At 50.6% G+C, this 5,934-nt stretch overlaps 1 pseudogene; it reads right to left on the bottom strand.

Moving 5' to 3' along the window:
- Positions 1-2,644: 2,644 nt before the first annotated feature.
- Positions 2,645-3,770, bottom strand: LOC123038726 (GDSL esterase/lipase At5g22810-like; annotated as a pseudogene).
- Between the last annotated feature and the right edge of the window lie 2,164 nt (positions 3,771-5,934).

Raw genomic sequence — 5,934 nt, 5'->3', positions numbered from 1 at the left:
CGCATAAAAATCGCCCCCTGGAGGCGAGCCGGCGATACACTCGGCGCTGGGGACGGTTTTGCGTCCAGTCGTCGCCCCAGCTCGCCCCCAGGCGTCGAAATTGGCCCACTTTGCAGCCCAATTTCGGCGAATAAACGGCCCATATGGGCGAGAATAGGCCCATATTTGGCGTGGTTTCGCCGTGTCTCGGCGTTCAACTATCAACACAATTATTCCTTATTACATATTTCATCGCAGAAAAATCAAATACTTCAACAAAAGACTACAACAACAAATAGTTCAATACAAATTATATAGTTCATCACGCGGCGTCCCCCTTGAGCCTCCATAGGTGCTCAATCAGATCTTTCTGCAGTTGATGATGCACCTGTGGGTCTCGGATCTCCTGACGCATACTGAGATAGGCAATCCAAGTTGCTGGTAGCTGGTGATCAACTTCGGCTAGAGGACCCTGCCTGTAGTATGGTTCAGTGTCAAACACTGGGTCTTCTTGCTCGCTCTCGATGATCATGTTGTGCAAGATGACACAACAAGTCATGATCTCCCACATTTGATCTTTCGACCAGGTCTGAGCGGGGTACCGAACAACAACGAATCGAGATTGGAGCACACCAAATGCCCGCTCGACATCCTTCCTGCAAGCCTCATGAAGCTTCGCAAAACAGGCATTCTTGCCTCCTGCCACAGGGTTTGAGATCGTCTTCACAAATGTCGACCATCTCGGATAGATGCCGTCAGCTAGATAGTACCCCTTGTTGTATTGGTGCCCATTGATCTCGAAGTTCACCGTAGGAGAATGGCCCTCAACGAGCTTGGCAAAAACAGGAGAGCACTGCAGCACGTTGATGTCATTGTGAATTCCTGGCATACCAAAGAAGGAGTGCCAAATCCATAGGTCCTGTGTGGCTACCGCCTCAAGCACCACACTGCAACCGCCTTTGGCGCCTTTGTACATCCCCTGCCAACCAAATGGGCAGTTCTTCCATTTCCAATGCATGCAGTCGATGCTTCCAAGCATCCCAGGAAATCCTCTTGCTGCATTCTGGGCTAGGATCCGAGCAGTGTCTTCCGCATTAGGTGCTCTCAAGTATTGTGGCCCAAACACTGCCACCACTGCCCGACAGAACTTGTAGAAACACTCTATGCTGGTGGACTCGGCCATGCGCCCATAGTCGTCGAGTGAATCACTGGGAGCTCCATATGCAAGCATCCTCATTGTGTCGTGCACTTCTGGATGGAGGTGAATCTAAGAGCGCCAGTGCAATCCATCTTGCACTTGAGTAGTTGTCGAACTCCCGGATGGAATTCACAATCCTGAGGAAGAGCTTTCGGCTCATCCGATAATGGCGCCGAAATGTTCTCTCGCCATGAAGTGGAGCATCGGCGAAGTAGTCGGAGTAGAGCATGCAGTAGCCTTGAAGACGATGTCGGTTCTTTGCTTTCACCCGCCCGGGGGCCGAGCCACCTCGACGCGGCTTTTCATTGCTCGCCAGCAGCTGGGCGAGGGCGGCGAGCACCATTAGATGCTCTTCTTCCTGGACGTCGGCCGCGGCTTCCTCCTCCAGCAGCGCGGCGAGCTCTTCCTCCTCATCCGGTCCATCGCCGAGACAGTCAAAACGCCGAACACCTTGCGCTCGGTGGGCGTGTACCCGCCGTTAAACCGCGCCTCCGCGGCCAGAAACGGCGGCCGGAAATGCCCAGCTGCTGCGGGAGGGGCTGCCGCGGCGAAGAGCTGCTATTTTCCGGCGGGGAATGGCTATCTAGCGGAGTAGGCCGGCGGCCGTCGCCGGGATATAGCTAGTGGTGGCCGAGGGCGCGGGGGGTGCGAGGCGAGTCGGGGGAAGAAAACCTTGACTTTTCCCCTGTCGGTGTGGGCCAGGCGTGCTTTTCCCTAGCGCCGGAGCCCCCAATGGCTCCCCAGCGCGCCGGGTTCGGCCTGTGACCGCCGGGCGGAAAAAAGGTCCGAACCGGCGATTTTCGGCGTCCTGGGGGCGCGACTTGGCCGTTTTTTCGGCGCCGGCGCCGAAAAAGTGGCCTGGGGGGGCCTGTTGGGGGCGCGGCTGGAGATGCCCTAAGAATTATATATCCGGCATGAGCTTTGAAGTAGGACAAAGTGTATGTGCATCACTTTGATTTTGTTTCAGCACTTGAGTCTTGAAAATGTTTTGATGAGAGCATTGCAATAACATTTCCTGACGTTTGTTAACAAAACAACAGAAATACTTGGCCAAGTTAGGCATAACACAGCCAACAACAACTAAGCTAGCACATTACAAACTTTGAATTGAACGGCAGGTGGTCTCTTTGGTATCATGTATTGGGAGCTAAGATTTCTAACTAGTACGCATGCATTTCATATAGGATGTTATTAGGACAATGAAACACATCACACCTCACAACTCACAGGGCTTTGAACACTAGTACGTGGCAGCATCTAGAAATCTCAGACCTCATCAATTTCCTAGGTACCCGGGGTTTTACTTTCTATTACTGAAACCATCTACGAAAAGATTATTCTTTGTTGTATCATTTTATTTATTTTATCTTGTATCAGTTCCTATCATAACATGCAATTTATCCTTGTAACTAGCAGAACAAGAGCTTGACAACCTTCTTGTTTTGTGTGCATTAGGGGGCAAGAATTTCATGTGTTTTGTGTGCAGGTACACGTGAATTTGTTTGCTGGAAAAAATCCTTCTGGTTCGATAAATCTTGGTTCTCCATCGAGTGAAATACAAAATCCTTCTGGCACACACCCACTTCTCCCATGGCCAAGCACCGTGATTTACGAGGGGGTACAGCCTAATGGTGCCATCGAGAACACACCGACACGCCGTGCTCCCATAGTGTAAAGTTGCTACAGTTAATACAAGAGTAAAATGTTAGTACATGGTATTAATCATCCTTGTTCTACACGAAAGTGATGATACTAATCATATGATCCTTGTTGGTGAAGGCGTAAGCTGCAAGCTTGATTTAGCTCACCATCACGGTGCCGTAAAGATGCCGACGAGGCGATCAGCAAACTGGTCAGTGTTATCTCTCAACAAGAGCGAAGGGTTCAAGTAGTAGTTGAAACTGAAGTCATTTGAACCACCACTGCCAGCTTCGATTGGTACTCTTTGAAGTACTCCAGTTGTTGGGACAAAGGGATGACATGCTGCCTTCACACAATTTGATAAACCATATGTGATGGATCGATGCAACATATATTTCACTTCGGTGATTTAAAGCGTGATTAAATGCCACCAAAGAATGGTACTGTACTTCATATATACATGCCGTACCATCGTAGTAGCCGGATCCGGCAGATGCAAAGTTCTCTCCAATCAAAAGATTCAGTCTAGATGCCTCCGGGCTTAGATATGCAGGATAAGACCCATCAAACCATAGCTTTTCAGCTGCCACATACCATGCGAGTTGTAACACAAGATATACATGTCATTAACACAGGCAAGAGTTCTTGCAATACGTCAAACACATCGGTACAAACAAAAACAAATAAGATTGTGACCAACCTATGAAATCGCTAAGAAGTTTTCCATTGCTAAAACTCCCTGTAGCCACATGGTCCTTGAAGTCCCTGCCGTAGGGAGCCACGTTTGCTTTCACCATGCTTTTTATATAATTATTGTTAGTTTGTTACCTATGCTGACCAGCGAGTCGCCGAACAACATGATCCCCGGCACAACCGGCAAAGCTTCCCTCCCATGTGTCGTTGGTCCGAGGAAGAGAAAGATAACCAAGAGCACCAAGATCCTTACAGCCATTGGAGGCGTCCGCAACACAACAACACTCTATGCTGATCTAATGCGGCACTTAATGGAGTTTTCTGAAGCAGAACACATGTGGGCTTTATATATGCAAGTGTGTGCTGATATCGAAAACGACATAGCATACACAAATGAAAGTAGTAATTAATTTATTAAATTTGTTCCTCGCAAAAAAATGTAAAATTTGTACCACATATATACTAGAAAGCACTGCTGGTTAGCTAGCAGTCCTTTTCTTTTTCAAACTGATTCCCCTCTCTATTAGTTACGTGAGAAATTGTTAAGTGCATTTTCAAATTGGCCATTTTATACATCACCCAGCATAAGTCCATAAGTTGGGAGGTTGTGATAAGGGAACACTTTATTTCCTCTAGCCTTTGCATCAGAGACGCGACCCCAAAATATTTACATAAACATGATGCCATTAAGAAAACATGAAATAAAAGAGAAAGCTATTTTAGATATGAGAGAGAAAGAACCACAGCCAAGTCCAGTGTTGGGGAAGGTATCCCTGCAATATCCAGGCTCTACGTTGTCCAAGACTTAGTGGGAATTCTACTTTAGAGGGATAGAAAGCTTATGGCAGGAGATATGAACACAACCTATATTCATGTATCAGAAAAAAAGAGGAGAAGAAAGACGTATTGATCTAGAGGAAAAGCTCGGCTTGGATCAAAGTTGTTCGTAGGAAAGATGTCACTGACGGAGTGGCATAGGCGGACGAGAAGTTGATCTGAAGCGGACGAGTGCAAGAAAAGCAATCAATCTGGAGCAGCGCTAGGGAGGGCAAGGCGTGTAGCCTGGTGCAGCCCATGAGCAGCAGCTGGCTGTTTAAGGCCCAACGAAGGGCGTGGTCGAGGTGCGGCTGGGTGCACGTGTGCGATTGCTGAGGGCTGCGTGTGCAGATGTGGTGCAAGGCCGAAGGAAAACCTGCCAGTGCATGTGAGATTTGTTTGTGAAAAATGTTGGGTAAACTTCAATGTTCAGGTTTAGGGTTTTAGGTGTCGGACAGTTTCAGTTTCGACAGTAGCTAGTTTGGTTCAGTTTCGTTAGATAATAACCGAGTTGCGACTCGGCAGTAGCTAGCTAAGTTTGCGGCGCCCTGACCCGATCGTGGGATGGCACGGCTGAACGGTCATGGCGCCATGACGGGCGACGAGTGGGGAGTGTTGGGATGGCAGCACTCGCGACCTATTCGTGCCCCGTTTTTCGTTTTCGGTTAGATCTCGTTTTGACTGAATAAAGAGGAGGAGAAACAGAAAAGCTGCAAGTTGTTCCCAGCGCAAAAGAGCCTCTCTCTCTCTCGCACCCACTCTTGAGAATCTCCGATGATCGCCGGAGACAGAGCCGTCGAGGTCTGCCTGATAATTGGTATCAGAGCCCGTTGCTCGATCACCTGTGAAGATGGCAGGACCTGACAGCCCGGGCAAGACCGTGGTGGATTCAGGGAATAGTGGCGGCGGCGGCGCCATGGTTGTACACCAGCGCGTCGTCCGCGACACCGGCGGGGCCTGGCCCATGCTGATGCGCACGAACTACGCGGACTGGGCCCTCCTGATGCAAGTAATGCTGGAGGCGCGCCAGCTCTGGGTTGCCGTCAACGACGGGACGGCGGAGCGAGAAACAGATCGCACGGCAATGGAGTGCCTGCTGCGATCAGTGCCGCCGGAGATGACGTCCACGCTCGCCGTCAAGCCCACGGCGAAGGACGCATGGGGCACGATCAAGACAATGCGCCTGGGCGTGGCGCGCGTTCATGAGGCCAAGGCGACGTCAGTACGCCGCCAGTACGAGGCGATCAGGTTCAACGCCGCCGAGAGCATCGACGACTTCGGTATGCGCCTATCTTCTCTGGTAACACAACTTGAGCTGCTTGGTGACAAGATTGGCGAGCCCGCTGTCGTCCGCAAGTTCCTCTCAGTCGTTCCCAAGGCCTACTCGCAGATGGCGTGTGCGATCGAGACGCTGGTCGACCTCAATACGCTGGCGCTCGAGGAGCTCATCGGGCGGCTAAAGGCCGCCGAGGAGAGGTATGATCTGGACGGCACTCCCTCCGGGGGTGATGGCGGCGGTGGCAAACTGCTCCTCACGGAGGAGGAGTGGTTTGCGCGTCTGAAGCTGCGTGATGGGGACGGATCATCCGGCAGCAACGGCCGTCGCC

The sequence above is a fragment of the Triticum aestivum genome, chromosome 2B, assembly GCF_018294505.1.
Source record: "Triticum aestivum cultivar Chinese Spring chromosome 2B, IWGSC CS RefSeq v2.1, whole genome shotgun sequence".
Lineage (NCBI taxonomy): Eukaryota > Viridiplantae > Streptophyta > Magnoliopsida > Poales > Poaceae > Triticum > Triticum aestivum.
Note: the sequence above shows the minus strand (reverse complement) of the source record. Positions and strands in the feature narration are given on the sequence as shown.